A 9005-nucleotide genomic window follows, 5' to 3' on the forward strand; every position below is an offset into this window, starting at 1 on the left:
CTTAAACTTGCATAACAAAGCAGAGAGTCTATTTATAAAAGTGGCAGAAGACACCAAGCTGGGAGGGGTTGCAAACACTGTGGAGGACAGGATTAGAATTAAAAATGACCTTGATAAATTTGGAGAATTGGTCTGAAATCAACAAAATGAAGTTCAATAATGACAAGTGTGAAGTACTACACTTAGGAAGGAAAAATCCAATGCACAAATACAAAACGGGTAATAATTGTCAGAAAGAAGAGACAGGAGTAGAGCCAGTCTCTGGGCAACCTAATGCATCGAGCTGACCTGAAGCAGGGCTGCCTAATTTGTAACACTGCCTGATTGGTTGGATGATCCTGCAGACCAGCTCTTAACCCCACCAGCAGCAGTTCAATGGCTACTCAAAAGCATTTGCCCATGATTGCAATAGCTCCTGCCTTGTTCCAAACCCCGCTCCTGCCTTGTCCCACTCCAGGTAACCCTGCTCTGACCCTTGACTCTGGCATTTGACTCTGGTTCTGACCCTGGGCTCTGACTCCTGGCTCAAAACTCTAGCTTTGCCTCTAACCCTTGGCTTTGGCCTCTGACTCCTGTTCTGACCACTACGCATGACCCATGTCCCAGTCACTGACAATAACTGACTAGGCAGTAGTACTGCTGAAAAGGATCTGGGGGTTATAATGAATCATAAATTGAATAGAAGCCAACAATGTGATGCAGTTGCCAAAAAGGCTAGTATCATTGTGAACTGTATTAACAGGATTGTTGTACGTAACACAAAGGGAGGTAACTCTCCTGCTTCACTCGGCACTGGTGAGGCCTCAGCTGGAGTCCTGGGTCCAAATCTTTACCAGGAGAGATTAATAAGACTGGGACTTTTCAGTTTGAAAAAGAGACAACTAAGAGGGGATATGATTGAGATCTATAAAATCATGACTGGTGTGGAGAAAGTAAATAAGGAAGTGTTATTTACTCCTTCTCATAATACAAGAACTAGTGGTCACCAAATGAAATTAATAGGCAGCAGGTTAAAACAAACAAAGGGAAGTATTTCTTCACACAACGCATAGTTAACCTGTGGAACGCTTTGCCAGAGGATGTAGTGAAGGCCAAGACTATAACAGGGTTCAAAAAAGAGCTAGATAAGTTCATGGAGGATAGGTCCATCAATAGCTATTAGCCAGGATGGGCAGGGATGGTGTCCTTAGCCTCTGTTTGCCAGAAGCTGGGAATAGGCGACAGGAAATGGATCGCTTGTTCATTCCCTCTGGGGCACCTAGAATTAGCCGCTGTTGGAAGACAGGATACTGGACTAGATGGACCTTTGGTCTGATCCAGTATTGCCATTCTTGTGTTCTTATGACAAATTTGAGAAAATCTACAGAAGAACAACAATTATGAAAGGTTTAGAAAACCTGATCTATGATGAAAGGTTAAAAAAACTGGGCTTGTTTAGTCTTGAGAAAATAAGATTGAGGGGAGAGGACCTGATAAAACTTCAACTATTTTAAGGGTTGTTACAAAGAGGACCGTGATCAATTGTTCTCTGTGTCCAGCAACGATAGGACAATATGTAATCAGCTTAATCTGTAGCAAGGGAGATTTGTTGGCTACTAGGAAAAACTTTCTAAATTCTGGAATAGGCTTCCAAGGAAGGCTGTGGAATCCCCATCATTGGAGATATTGAAGAACAGGAGGGACAAACACTTGTCAGGGATGGTATACGTATATTTGCTCCTGTCTCAGCACAGCGGGATGGACTCGTTATCTCTTCCAGACATACTTTTTATGATTCTATGATTTTTCTGTTTGAAAATGCTGTTTTTTTGGAAATCTAAAGAGGACCATGTTGATTGTGATGAAATTTTATTTAAGGAAAAAAACAAAATGAAGCATTCCATTTTTACAGTATTGGAACAGAATGTTTTGAATTTTCATTTCAAACTGAATTTCAAATTTTAAAAACATTTTAAAAGTCAAAGTAGGAATTAAACATTCCAATATTTACCAAAATAGAATGTTCCACTCAATCAAAAAAATTTTGTAAATTCCATTTTGCTGAACAAATTTAAGCATTTTGTTCCGATTTGGATCAAAAACAAATTACAAACTATATCCATGTAAACTATTTTTAGAGGTGATTTTGCATGCTATGCACTTTGTTTAGGCAAAACTTTGCTAAATTTGAGGTGTAACCAGGGCCGCTCCAGCTTTTTTTGCCACCCCAAGCGGTGAAGCGGGGAGGGGAGGGTAGATTAAGCCGCAATCGGCGGCACTTCGGCGGCAGCTCTACTGCGCCGCTTCATTCTTCGGCAGCAATTCAGCAGCGGGTCCTTCGCTCCGAGACGGACCTGCCGCTGAATTGCCGCCGAAGACCCGGACGTGCCGCCCCTTTCCATTGGCCGCCCCAAGCACCTGCTTTCTTCGCTGGTCCCTGGAGCCGGCCCTGGGTGTAACAAAGACCTGTCTCTTATTGCAGAATGATAATTAGGCAACTTATGTAAATTTACCAATTTCCTGTTCTTGCCTCTCAAAGGTGTAATGTATAGCTCCAATGTAAAACATTTTATTTCAATTTTCATTTTATTTATTTTTTATCCTGTGATTAAAAAATTATTTTGCTGAACCCACTGCAAAAAAAAAGGAGGGGAGGGGATTTTGCAGGAGACATGTTTCTTCAGATAACAGTGTTAGTGGGGACAGTCTTTATCTCTCTCCTCCACACAGTTATAAAAGTCTTTTTAAACTTTTATTTTTTCATTGTAAAACCAAATGATGGTGATAATATACTGATCCCAAAAATCACTTTTCAAATAACATCCTGTAAACTGATGTAAAGTCAATAGGTGCTAATTTCCAATAAATATAAATGTTATGAAGAAATACATAACTTTAAGTAAATGGAATAAGGAAATTGGTATAAAGGTTAGGCATGCCTTTCACAAGGGTCTGCCTACCATTTTTTTTAAAAAAGACAAATGCTAAAGTTATGTAAAAAGAGGGGTTTGATTCCTAGTACAGAATTTAGCTGTCTGCTAAATTTACATAGGTTTTATCAAAAGCCTAATAAAGAAGTGCATTCTCTTTTTTTTTTTTTTTTTTTTTTTTTTTTGATATTTTAGCTCTAATTTACATTTTAATATGCTGCAATGAATAAAGTGCAGTGTTCACTGTGACTCTCGGAAAGTGTGCTGTGTTCAGTGACTCAGGAAATTATGGGAAATTAAATATCAATGGATAAAAACATTCAGAATGACACAGGAAAATGCGATGCTTTTTAATATTCTATGATGTGTGATTCCCCAAGAGATCCTGTGGTTAAATACCTTCTGTTTGGTTCAACTAAGAAGACACAGTTTGTTGCAAGTTCCCAGAACAGGATATTCTGTCATTTGGCCAGTATCAGTTTGTGAAGTGAGAGCTTTACTCTTCTCCCTGCCTTTTTTTCCCCCTCTCTTGCTGTTTTAAAAGGTGACTGTCCCCTGCCATATGTAACTAACTCTCTAGTTATAGTTTCTCTCTCTATCACTAATACTTTCTGACCTTTGTGCAATTGTTTAATCAGCTTTATTTAGAAAAAAGAACTAACTGCAAATAAAATATTTTCCTCTAAAAATTCATATTAACATATGTATTGCCACTTCTTTATTCTGCTGTTACTAAGATTTTGTAAATTATTTAACACCTTTATTTAGCAAAGTATTAACTCCATAAAAATGTTCCTCTCTAAAAATGCATGTAACACTTTATTCTTCTGTCATTCAGACTTTGTACACCTGTTTACTAGACTTTATTTAGAATAACACTAGATGTGTAAAAAGCACATTTGCCTCTAAAAATCAGGAAAAGCATGAAAACTATATTGATCGTTTAAGTCTAAATGTACAAAATATTTTTTTTCCAAAATGGCGCAAAAAATGCACATGTCCAAAAATGAGACGTAGGGGAGGGACATAAAGAAAAGAGGAGGCATAGAAACCTGTCAAAATGTATATGATAGTAAAGGTACAACTCTTCCTAATGGCCACAGTTGGCTGAACCACCATCTGTTCCCAAACAACATTGTGGGGGGGGGTTACATAGAAGTGCACTCATTCAGTAATGTTTAATCAACCAGAACTGACCTTTCTCTCCCAACAACAGAGCTTGTTTTCAATAAATGTTTAACTTACTGATTTCGGAAGAGAATTCTTCATAACACACAGAACCCAGTTCTGATCTCACTTACACTGGTTTTATAGTGTGTAACTGCATGTCTTCAATATAGCTGTATGCCTGATTTATAAAGATTAGAATAAAAAGCTTGTCTTATATTTTGAAAATCTCGTGACACTTTGGCTATTGCATACACCTCTGCAGTAGACTCCAAATGTTTCCTTTGTCATTCCACTTCACCTATCTCAGTGGTCTCCAACCTTTTTACACACAAGATCACTTTTTGATTTAAGTGCAACCCAGGATCTACCCCGCCCTTTCCTCGAGGCCCTGCCCAGCTCACTCCATCCCCTCTCTCTCCGTCGCTCGCTCTCCTCCATCCTCACTCACTTTCACCAGGCTGGGACCAAGGGGTTCACAGTGTGGGAGGGGGCACCGGGCTGAGCCTGGGGCAGTGTTGAGGTGCAGGAGGGGGTGCAAGCTCTGGGATGGAGTTTGGGTGCAGGAGGGGGCTCCGAGTTGTGGCAGAGTGTTGGGATGCAGGAGGGGGTGTGGGGTGCTGGCTCTGGGAGGGGGGTATAGGCTGGGGCAAGGGCTTGGGGTGCAGGAGGGGCTTTGGGGTGCTAGCTCCAGGAGGGGGCTCAGGGCTGGGGTGCGGGATCCCGCCGGGCGGTACTTACCACGAGTGGCTCCTGGTTGGCGGTGCAGCAGGGCTAAGACATACTCCCTGCCTGCTCCAGCCCCACACCGCTCCCGGAATGGGCCAACGTGCCCCCGGGTGGGGGGGCAACATGGCTCCGTGCGCTGCTCCTCTCTACAAGCACCGCCCCTGCAGCTCCCATTGGCCACAGTCCCCCATTCCTAGCCAATGGGAACTGCAGGGCCGGTGCTTGCAGGCAGGAGCAGCGTGCGGAGACGCCTGCCCCCTCCTCCCCCAGGGCTGCAGGGGCATGCTGGGCACTTCCGGAAGCGGCATGGGGCCGGGGCATGCAGAGAGCCTGCCTTAGCAACAGCCCTGCCACAGCTAGAGATCACGATTGACCGGGAGAGACAGTCGATCGCGATCGACCAATTGATGATCACTGACCTATCTGTTTCTCATTTTCTTGACCAGGATATGTATAGATATTGTCAGAGGAACCACTTAATCCCATAACACTTATAAACTAGGGAGTTCTTTTACTTTAGCACATGCAAGATATTGTTCAATAACAATCTAAGTGAAACATGAAAAGCCAGATGGCTGCACACCCATCATGTCAACAGTTTGGAAGAGAACTTACAAGCATTTTGTTTAGTATTACTGCTAAATTTTCCTGCCCCTCTTCTTTCCCTCTTTCTATGCTGTCCTAATAAGCTGTGGGAGTTAAAACAGGCGGCTGCCAAACGACGTTAGAAGGGAGCATTTCACAACTTTAAACGAGCATGATCCCTAATTGATCAGCAACTTAACATCGAAACAACGTTAACCGGGACGACTTTAAGTGAGGAGTTCCTGTACCAGAGTTTCAAATATCCCATTCTGGAGCTCAGGACAATGGCTATAAAATGACCAAACTTCGCAAGTGCGTGTGCACTCTGACTATGCCCAAATTAGGCATCCAAAGACTCCCATGTGCACGTACCAGTGGAAATTTGTACATGAAGTCTTTGCACGCACAAATGTGTGTCCCCTTTTGAAGATTTTTACCCTCAATTCTACATGCACTTGACACCAATGGCATCCTGCAGAGATTCCAGTATGAGATTTGCGCGTTTGGACTTGAGCCTGTGCTTGGCTATGTGATGAATGATCTTCCATGAGGGTTTTATATCAAGATCAATAGGTAATTTAGGTCATGCTGGTTCTCACAGCAGCTTTTCATACAACTGACCATAGATTGCTGGTTTGGTGACAAAAGGATGTTGCTGATGTGTCTGGAATTGCCCTTCAGTATGGTTCACATTAAACCTTAGATACCAGTCAGTTGGTGTTAATGAACAATTGTCATCACTATGAAGTGACCAAACTGCAGCATTTCTCAGAGATTTCTCTCACTTTGTTAATTCAATGTATACATGAACAGGGATCAGACTTGAGGGGAAAAAGTAGGCTCCCAAATAACACCCACTTGAGATGCAAAAATAAGATTGTGCAGTTCTGTATTATATGAGCATGTTTCTTGAGCACTTTGATTAGCAGTGAAATAGCTCATGTTGACATTTAAAATGTCATCACCAGGGTTCATAATTAACTCCTTTGAAATGATAGGTCTTGCTACTTGGTAGGACAGCTCACACCTCTTTTGCAATTAATGTTTCAGCCTGGCTGCATACTCAGATAGATTTTACTATCTTGGTTTAAATTGGGAGTTTTCTCTGCGATCATAAGGCCTAGAGACTTATTTTTGCTAAACAGTTTAAAGTCTGATACACCATATGCAGTCCCCATGAAGAGTACCAGCTTGCTGAGTCACTGTGAACCTTACAGAACCCAGAAATCTTGCTGCTGTGTAGAGACTTGTTATGAAAAGGCTCTCTTTTGCATCCTGTTGTTGATTACTGCAGGGATTTGTTTGGAGGTAATGAGTCAGGTTACAAATGTTGGCATTACTTCTGACTGCGCCTTTTCAATGGCACAAAGAGCATGTTGGATGTGGTTAAAAAAAAATTTTTTTTTCTAGTTATGCAAGTTGAGTAGGTTCAGCCCTTGTTTATCTGATGACAACCTTACCACAGCAACACTTGCCCTCCTGATTATGAGTTTAGCTTATTGTCATTCCATTCCCCTTGGAGTATGGCTTTCAACAGAGCTCCTCTATAATTTGCAGTTTATTTGGAATGCAGCAGCATATTTTTACTCATGGTCTTGAGCTAATGGAATCATAGCACTTCAGTACTTTCTAGATAGTCAATATAAATAATAAAGTGCCAGATTCATCTTAAGGTGGCATTGATATTTAAAAAAAAATTGTTAGTAGTGTCAACATGACTATATACAAAATTTCTCCTTTGAGCCTAAGGCTGATAGGTGTCTATACACACATATCACCCATTATTTGAGGGACCTGTACTGCTGCAGCTGTGCCGCTGTAAGGTCTCCTGTGTAGCTGCTCTATGCCAGTGAGAGATGCTCTCCCACAACACAGTGCTGTTCACACCAGCATTTTTGTCGATGAAACTTTTGTCAGTCAGGGGGAGGAGGGTTTCACACTCCTGACCAACAAAAGTGCTAGTGTAGACATAGCCTTAAACTGTTTAATTTCTTACCTTTTCCTTTTTACTGGGTATCAGCAGTTTGTGTAGTAATTTGACATCATGATGGCACAGGAGTACCTTCAATAATGGTATTTCGGTAGGTTAGTTTTGCAGTTTATTTGGGGAACAAAGCTTGTTTCACCTACTGAATCAACTAGTCTCTTAATCAGGCTGGAAGTATTATTCTCTGAGCTACATCTATAAGAGCTGCAAATGCAGCTCTAGTGCATGTGGTGGTTCTGTTAAGTTATACTGTCAACAAGGCAGGATTTTTAAGACCCCTCCCTTTTCAGAACTGTGGCCAATCATTAAGCATTCACCAGATCAACTTATTCTGGCTATGATCAAGAACCATATTCAGCAATCAAATATCAGGCCTTGCAGCTCAAACAAACCAGAGATGGTATTAAAAGTAAGTTAGACAGGTAGTCAACTCAGGCATTACATTTCATGGAGTTCTGCAACTCTGAAAGGAGTTATACTGCTCAAAGAAGCCATCTGGTATGAAGAACCCATTCTCTAGGTCCCATCCCCAAAGCACAGGTTCCAGGGAAGGGTGGCTGGCCAGAAGACAGATTTCACTCCATTCAAGGGGAGAGGAAGGAAGCTAGGACAAAGAAAAGAGGAATGGAAAGAGAGTTCCAGGCCAACAAACATATGGGAGACCTGATTTGTTGTTTCCAAAGAGGTAAATCAAAAAATCATTCACTGAACTATACTGGCACCCCAAGCCTCTTTCTTCACCCTCATGATTTTTGTCATACATTCTTCCTGTCTCTTCCACTCCCCATCTACTCTTCATATTTCTTTATGATTTCATTTCCATACAGCTCTTTACTCAGCTCTACAATTGTTGAGGCTTTTAGCTCTCAAGCTATATTGAAATCATTTCATTTAGCCCTTAACATGAAAGTTCAAGACATCCTTGGAATGGAGCAATGGGGATAAAAGTAACTGAGTGAACCAGCTGTCCAGCTGATGGCAAAGGTTGATCTCTCCAAAAATGTTGCTAGCCTAAAATGTTAGTGCCCTACATGGTTGCTCAGTTTGCTTTAAAGACCAGCCAGGAGGAAAAAACAGCGTGTTTTCTATTCAGGTCAAAGTAGTTTATCTTAGATGCCATCTATATAGGAAAGGAAGCCAAACCTGACACCTGCCTAATGAGTCTTTGCTCCACCACTTAATCCCTTTCATTACTTCCACTACCATTAGGAAAAAACACCATAAACCCGACCCATCAGTGAATATCATTGCTTTTTTCTCTACTATATGATTCTGAAGTTCCCTGCCTGTCCTGGTGAATGAATGTCAGCTCCCAGATCTTGACGAAGAAAGATGTGTGAGGCACAGACGATGGCTCCCATTCAGCATTTAAACATATGCTTAATTAGATCCGTATTCAGCAGAGCACTTAAATATGTCCTTAATTTTAAGAAAGACAAGGTAGAGGAGGTAATACCTTTTATTGAACCAACTTCTGCTGGTGCAAGGTACAAGCTTTCGAGCTTTCACTCTTCTTCAGGTCTAGGGAAAGAAATCAGCATGTTTCAGATAAATTTTATTTACTGTAGTGTATTTACAGAGGGATGTGGGGAAGAGGGTGACGAGGAAGCAGGCTGGGTTTGGGGGCG

At 41.6% G+C, this 9005-nt stretch overlaps 1 protein-coding gene across 4 annotated transcripts in view; it reads right to left on the reverse strand.

Moving 5' to 3' along the window:
* Nucleotides 1-9005, reverse strand: part of AOPEP (aminopeptidase O (putative)) — a 368640-nt gene that overhangs the window by 358890 nt on the left and 745 nt on the right. For all 4 annotated transcript variants that reach the window (XM_034773788.1, XM_034773786.1, XM_034773787.1 and 1 more), the window contains exon 2: nucleotides 8834-8898. The gene's annotated coding sequence lies outside the window, so the exon portion shown is untranslated. The remainder of the gene's footprint in view (nucleotides 1-8833; nucleotides 8899-9005) is intronic.

This window comes from Trachemys scripta, chromosome 6, assembly GCF_013100865.1.
Source record: "Trachemys scripta elegans isolate TJP31775 chromosome 6, CAS_Tse_1.0, whole genome shotgun sequence".
Classification (NCBI taxonomy): domain Eukaryota; kingdom Metazoa; phylum Chordata; order Testudines; family Emydidae; genus Trachemys; species Trachemys scripta.